Below are 8681 nucleotides of genomic sequence, written 5' to 3' on the forward strand. Positions count from 1 at the left end.
AGCACCTGACCCACCCTCTGGAAATCCTCATACCCTGAACACCTGAGGGATTTTTATTCACCTGAGGCCTACAACCCAAGGCTCAAAAGTAACTGAGATTAATGGCCTCCAGGCAAAAAGCTAGAGAATAACTGAACCTTTCTGGGCTTGCAAATCTACCCAGGAAAGTAAGACTTGACAGTGGTCTTTAACATGAGTCCTCTCACACTCATTCAAACCCAGTAGAGGGAGCCACAAGCAGCAGAACACCAACACCTACAGGAAACTTTAGGCAGCCTCCAAAACGCACTGAGACTGCCAAAATGGTGAAACAAAGACACAAATGAAAGAACAAGATAATTGGACAGAAGATGAAGTAAATGAAAGGGAATTGAGCAAGATATCAGAGGGCGAGTTCAGAGATAATAATAATTAGGATGCTCAACAGCATGAGTAAAGACATAGAAGCATTGGAAACCAACCATTTGGAAATGAATAATGACATAACAGAACTAAAGAACACATTGGAAGGAATAACCTGCAAAGAGAAGGACAAGGACTGGATCAGTAAATTAGAAGACAGCAAGAAAAAAATCGCCCAATCGGAGAATCAAAAAGAAAAAAAAAAAAAAAAACAATTAAAAAACAGGAAGACAGCCTAAGAGAACTCTGGGACAATATGAAAAATAAAAACATCTGCATCACAGGAATTCAGGAAGAAGAAAATGAGCAAAGTTTAGAGATTATATTTGCAGAAATAGTGACAGAAAACTTCCCTAACTTGGTGAAGGAAAAAGGCATACAAATATGAGAAGCACAGAGAACCCCAAGTAAGAAGAACCCAAACAGGCCCACACCAACACACATAATAATCAAAATGCCAAAAATTAAAGACAAAAAAGAAAATCCTGAATGCAGCAATAGAAAAGCAACAGGTTACCTACAAAGGAATCCCCATAAGGCCATAAGCTGACTCATCAACAGAAACACTACAGGCCAGAAGGGAACAGCATGAAGTAATCAAGGTCATGTAAAACAAGGATCTAAATCCAAGACTATTCTATCCAGCAAGGCTATCACTCTAAATAGAAGGTGAAATAAAGAGCTTCCCAGACAAAGAAAAATAGGCTGAGGGAACATATAAGCACCAAATTGGCACTGCAAGTAATATTAAAAAGACTGCTGTAATTAGTAGAAGAAATAGGAAGAAAAATATAACCATAATAAGCAAAAATGGAAATAAAGAAGTGCATATTAATAATAACCTTAAATATCAATGGATTAAATGTTCAGATCAAGACACAGAGTAGATAATTGGATGAGAATGCATGACTCATATATATGTTATTTACAAGAGACACATCTCACAACAAAAGACTCACATAGGTTAAAAGTAAATGGATGAAAAATAAAATATTCCAAGCAAAAGGGAAGGAAAAAAGAGCTAAGGTAGCAATACTCATATCTCATAAAATAGACTTCAAAATGAAGGCAGTGACTAGAGACAAAGAAGGCCACTTCATAATATTGAAAGGATCTATCCAATAGAAAGATATAAACACGGTAAACATATATGCATCTGACATACGAGCACCAAAATATATTTTAAAACTTCTAGAAGACTTCAAAGGAGAAATTGAAAGCAATGCAATCATAGAAGGGGACTTCAACACCCTGCTGACATCACTGAATAGATCCTCTAGACAAAATATTAACAAGGAAACAGAGTCTCTAAATAATGCACTAAATCAAATGGACTAAATAGATATCTACAGAGAATTATACCCTAAAACTGGAGAATTCACATTCTTCTCAAGTGCAGATGAGACATTCTCAAAGATAGACCTCATATTAGGACATAAACAATGTCTCTAGAAATTCGAGAAGATTGACATCATATCAAACCTTTACTCAGATCACATTGGTAAGAAACTACAAATCAGTTATAACAAAAATATTTAAACACATGGAGGCTAAATAACATGTTATTCAAAAAGGAATGAGTTACCAGGATATCAAGGAAGAAATTAAAAACTTCCAAAAAACCAATGAAAATGAACACACAGCAACCCAAAATCTATGGGATGCAGCAAAAGCAGTCCTGAGAGGAAAGTTCATAGCACTACAGGCCTACCTCAGGAAACAAGAAATCTCTTATGCTAATCAGCAACAAGATCCCACTACTTTTGACTTTCAACTAAGTCTCAGTGTTCAGTATTGGACTCAATATGTGTCCAATGCAGGACACACAAGACTCTTAATATTCTAGGGTATTTGGTACTTTAGACATTGTGCATGGGGATTGGAATGACTAGACCATATGCAGAGTGCCCGGGTTGTGGGAGGCATCAGTGGCAGCATTCTAATTGACTATCTAACCTCACAACTTAAACAGCAAGAAAGCAAACAAAAAGAAATTCCAGAGCAAGTACAAGAAAAGAAACAATAAAGATCAGAGCAGGAATAAACAACATAGAGACTAAAAAATCAATTCAAAAGATCAATGAATCAAAGAGCTGGTTCTTTGAAAAGTTAAACAAGATTGATGGACCCTTAGCAAGACTCACCAAGAAACAAAGAGAGAGGACGCAAATAAACAAAATTAGAAATGAAAGAGGAGAACTAACAACTGACACCACAAAAATACTAAGGATCTTTAACAAATACTATGAACAATTATATGCCAAGAAATTGGACAATCTAGGTGAAATGAACCAATTTCTAGAATCACACAGTCTTCCAAAACTGAACCGGGAAAAGATAGAAAACTTGAACAGATGAATACTAACTCAGGAGATTCAAGATGCAATCAAGAAACTCCCAGCAAACAAAAGGCCAGGCCCGGATGGCTTCACAGGGGAGTTTTACTCAGCATTCAGAAGAACTGACACTAATTCTCCTGAAACTATTCCTAAAAATTCAAGAACAAGGAACACTTCCAAACTCATTTTATGAAGCCAGCAAAATTCTAATACTCAAACCAGATAGAGATACTACAAAGAAAGATAACTACAGGTCAATATCCCTGATGAACATAGAAGCCAAAACCCTGAACAAAATTTTAGCAAATCAGATCCAGCAATACATTAAAAAAATATTCCCCATGAGCAAGTGGGATTCATCCAGGGATGGAAGGCTGGTACAATATTCGCAAATAAAAAATGTGATACACCACATAAGCAAAATGAAAGATAAAAAACATATGATCATATCAATAGATGCTGAAAAAGCATTCAGTGAAATCCAGCACCCATTTCTGATAAAAACGCTCAGCAATGTGGAAATAGAAGGATCATATCTGAACATAATAAAGGCCATATGTGAAAACCTACAGCCAACATCATACTCAACGGGCAAAAATTAAAAACATTTCCTTTAAGAACAGGAACAAGACAAGGATGCCCACTTTTGCCAGTCTTATTTAACGTAGTACTAGAAGTCTTAGCCACAACAATTAGAAATGAAAAAAGGGGGGGGGGGATCCAAATTGGAAAGGAGGAAGTGACATTGTCATTATTTGAAGATAACATCATATTGTATATAGTAAACCCTAAAGACTCCATCAGAAATCTAGTAGATTCAACAAATGAATTTGGCAAGGTAGCAGGATACAATATTACTATCAAGAAATCAATGGCATTTTTATACAGCAATGATGAACTCACAGAAAGAGAAACTTAAAAAAAATCCCATTTACCATTCAGGCAAAAAAATTAAGTTACCTAGGAATAAACTTCACCAAAGAAGTAAGGGACCTATTTGTAGAAAACGACAGGACATTGAAAAAAGAATTAGAGGAAGATATAAAAAGTGGAAGCATATAGCTTGCTCATGGATTGGAAGAATTAACATTATTAAATAGTGCATATTACCCAAAGCAATCTATAGATTCAATGCAATCCCCATTAAAATACCAATAACATATTTCACAAAACTACAGCAAATACTTCAAAAGTTCATATGGAACCAAAATACCTTGAATAGCCACAGCAATAAAAAACACAATATGTACCCCTTTGTTCATAGCAGGATTATTTACGATTGCTAAAATCTGGAAACATCCCAAGTGTCCATCAAGAGATGAGTGGATAAAAAAGTTGAAGACTTCCAAACTCGTTTTATGAGGCCAGCATAATTCTAATTGCAAAACCAGAAAAAGACACTACAAAGAAAGAAAACTACAGGCCAATAACCCTGATGAACACAGATGCCAAAATCCTGAACAAAATACTAGAAAATCGAAGCCAGCAATACATCAAAAAAGTTATTCACCATGACCAAGTGGGATTCCTCCCAGGGATGCAAGGCTGGTACAGTAGCCGCAAATCAATAAATGTGATATAGCACATAAACAAAATGAAAGATAAAAATCATTTGATCATATCAATAGACGCTGAAAAAGCATTGGACAAAATCCAGCACCCACTTCTGATAAAAACACTCAGCAATCTGGGAATAGAGGGATCATATCTCAACATAATAAAGGCCATATATGAAAGCCCTACAGTCAACATTATACTAAATGGGCAAAAATTAAAAGCCTTTTCCTTAAGAACAGGAACAAGACAAGGATGCCCACTTTCACCACTCTTAGTTAATTAACATAGTACTGGCAGTCTTAGCCACAGCAATCAGACAGGAAGAAAAAATTAAAAAAAAAAATACAAATTGGAAAGGAAGAAGTGAAACTGTCATTATTCTCACATGACATGATACAATACATAGAAAACCCCAAAAGCTCCATCAGATATTTACTAGACTTAATAAATAAATTTGGCAAAGTAACATGATACAAAATTAACGTGAAGATATAGATGGCATTCTTATACACCAATGATGAACTCACAGAGAAATTCAAAAAACAATCCCATTTACCAACGCAGCAAAAAAAATTAGGATACCTAGGAATACACTTAACCAAAGAAATAAAGGACCGATTTGCAGAAAACTACAGGTCATTAAAAAAGAAATAGAAGAAGACATAAAAAAATGGAAGCACATACGTTGTTAATGGATTGGAAGAATTAGCATCATTAAAATGTCCATATTACTCAAAGCAATCTACAGATTCAATCCAATCCCCATCAAAATACAAATGACATACTTCACAGAACTAGAACAAATACTTCCAAAAGTTCATATGGAACTAAAAAAGCCCTCAAATACCACAGCAATCTTGAAAAAGAAGAACAAAGTTGAAAGGATCACATTACCAGATTTCAGGTTATACTACAAAGCCACTGTAATCAAACCAATCTGGCACAGGAACAGGCATATAGACCAGTGGAACAGAACAGATAACCCAGAAATGGACCCAAGGCAATATGCTCAATTAATATTTGACAAAGGTGGCAAGAGCATGCAGTGGAGTAAAGACAGCCTCTTTAATAAATGGTGTTGGGAGAATTGGACAGGAACATGCAAAAAAATTAAACTAGACCATCAACTTACACCATACACAAGAATAAACTCAAAATGCATAAAATACTTAATTGTCACTCATGAATCCATAAAAATCCTAGAAAAAAACTGTAGGTAACAAAATTTCAGACATCATACGCAGCAGAATTTTCACTGATACATCACCTAAGGCAACAGAAACAAAGGACAAAATGAACACATGAGACTACATCAAACTCAAAAGCTTCTGCACAGCAAAAGATACAATCATCAAAATAGAAAGGCAATCCACTGTATGGGAGAGCATAATTACCAATGACATATTAGATAAGGGGTTAATTTCCAATATATATAGAGTGCTCATACAACTCCACAAAAGAAGACAAAAAACCCAATTACAAAATGGGCAGAGGAACTAAATAGATGCCTCTCCAAACAGGACATACAAATGGCTAAGAGACATAGGAAGAAATGCTCAACATCACTAATCAACAGAGAGATGAAAGTTAAAATAACATTACCTCACACCTGTCAGAATGGCCGCCATCTACAAATCATCAAACAACAAGTGTTGGCGAGGGTGTGGAGAAAAGGGGACTCTAGTACACTGCTGGTGGGAATGCAGACCAGTGCAGCCACTATGGAAAACAATATGGTGTTACCTCAAAAAAATTAAAAATGGAACTTCCATTTGACCCAGTGATCCCACTTCTAGGAATATACCCTAAGAAGTCTGGAACACCAATCAGAAAGAACATATGTACTTCCATGTTTGTAGCAGCACTATTTATAATAGCTAAGATCTGGAAACAGCCCAAATGTCCATCAGTAGAAAAATGGATAAAAAAACTGTGGTAAATAGACACAATGGAGTACCATGCAGCTGTAAGAAAGAAAGAACTCTTATCCTTTGAGATGACATGGAGGGACCTGGAAACTATTATCCTAAGCGAAACAAGCCAAAGAGAGAAAGACAAGTATCATATGATCTCACTTATTTGTGGAATATAATGAACATAACAGTCTGAGGAATGGGGTAGTCCCAGAGACATGGAAGTAGGGGACAGACTGACAATCCCCAGAAGAGGGGTGGCGGAGAGATAAACCACAGAACTTATATGCATGTATGCATGAGCAATGGACATGGACAACACAGCTGGGGACAGGGTGGGGAGGGAGGGGGAGGAAGGAATTAGTAGGGGGAAACGGAGAAACATCTGTAACAAAAATAAATAATAATAAAAAAATTAAATAACATTTTTGTTAAAAGCTGTGGTACATATACAGAGTGGAACATTATGAAGTTGTAAGAAAGAAAGACCTCCTTTCCTTTGAGACAACATGGAGCGACCTGGAGAATATTATGCTAAGCAAAATAAGCCAATCAGAGAAAGGCAAATACCACATGATTTGTCTCATTTGTGGAATATAATGAACAAAAAAATGCTGATGAACAAAACAGACCCAGAGACATAGAAAAGAGCATGGCTCAGACTGACAAACCTCAGAGAAGAGGGGTTGGGGGGAGGAGAGGGAAGAGATAAACCAAAGACCTTATGTGCATGTATGCGTTATCAATGGACAGAGACAACAATGCTTGGTGGGGGGCAGGACTGGGAGGAGGATGTCTATAGGGGGAAGATGAGAAACTTCTGTAACAAAACAATTAATAAAGACATAAAAGGGGGGAGGGGGAGGGGGGTGATTGGCTGTAGTATGAGGCTCCTTGAGAAGCCAGGCTCTGGGCCAGGGGTGCATTTCACATCAGAGGAGTATGTAGTCCTGGATACACTGATGGTTGACATGCGAAAATAGATGCACTGGTGCCAGGAGTTCCCATTTTCCAAAATATAATAAAATGCGGATATTTAGGGGAAATGTGCACATTTTCTATCTGGGGTCCTTCTTTGCAACTCTTGAAAGCCTGACTTGTCAGCAGAGGCCAGCTACAGCCACAGCCCCGGAAGCTGTTTCTTTAAGGCACAGAACTCCCCAACACTGCCTGAGGGAAGGGTGCCCAGGAAGACTGAGGCAGGAGGACTCAGAGCGCCGGGTCCAGGCTGTGGGCTTTGCTGAGGAGGGTCCTCAGATGAGCTCCCTGGGGAACAAAGGCAGCCTGAGCCAGGAGCAGAGCTGGAGGCAGTGACCTTGGGCTGGGGGCAGGAAGACCTGCTGGTTCTCCTCCTCTCTGCCCTGGGGCCAGGCCCACGACCTGTCCTCTCTGTGTCCCTGGTACTTATTCAGGAACGGCCAGGGTCCAGCATCCTGGGGAAGGGCTAGGGCCCAGACTGCGCCTGAGCATACAATGTCCCCACACTGGCAGAAGGAAGGGCTGGGTGACTCCAGGGTGGTGGTGAGGTCCAGGGAGGGTCAGGAGGAGGCAGAGGGAGAGAGTCGTCAGCAGACTTCTGGAACCTCAGCTAAGGAAGGATTTTCCTTCTATGGCGGGGTCTCCTGTGCAGCGTCTTCAAGTCCTTCCTGCCTCACCCAACAGCCGACCTTGCCCCTGGGGTCTCCGGGCTGCCTCACGCACACACAATGACAGGGAGGAGAAAATGACCCCCGAGTGTCAGAAAGTCCCTGGGGCACACAGGCCTGGGTGCTCAGCTTAGACATCAGGGAGGGTGTCTTCAGGTTGACTTCACTCCTCTGTCATTTATCTAAGGGGGGCCTGGTGAGAGCACTGCTGCACCCCGTAGGGGGACCAGGACGCCCGGGTCAGACGCCCACGGGGGGTTTGTACCTGTGCAGGGAATGAGGCTGGGGGCCTCGTGTGCTCCATGGTCAGGGGCCCCTGAGTGCCCCAGGCCCAGCCCAGCCCCTCACAGAGGACCCTCAGGGACACTGGTGAGGACCCGGCTGAGGGGGTGCACAGATGTGTCCAGACGCAGATGCCTCCTCTGAGTCCCCTGGGATTTTGCTTTGGAGGGTGGCGTGCACTACCTGTGATCAGAGGGGAGACAGCACTCAGCCCTCCTCACACAGACTTTCTTGTTCTGCCCTTGCAGAAAACTACAATCTGGGGTTTTATACTTCGCCCCTACAACCAGATAAATTGGATCAATATATTTGCAGATACACTTTTCACGACGGCACCGTCTACAGTACGTAGCCCCTTTGGTGCCTCTGGGTGACCAATGTCCTACACCACACTGCATCCACCTCCGCCAGCCAAGCCCCCAAAGCCGTTGCTGACCATTTGCTGGGGACGCTCTGAGGACAGAGGCCACTTGGACAAGTGGAAGGAGGACCCTATTTCAGAAGCCTGGCCACCTCCTTTTTCAGATGCAAAGCGGGGAGTA

The sequence above is a fragment of the Molossus molossus genome, unplaced genomic scaffold (genome assembly GCF_014108415.1).
Source record: "Molossus molossus isolate mMolMol1 unplaced genomic scaffold, mMolMol1.p scaffold_m16_p_17, whole genome shotgun sequence".
In the NCBI taxonomy this organism is placed as follows: Eukaryota; Metazoa; Chordata; class Mammalia; order Chiroptera; family Molossidae; genus Molossus; species Molossus molossus.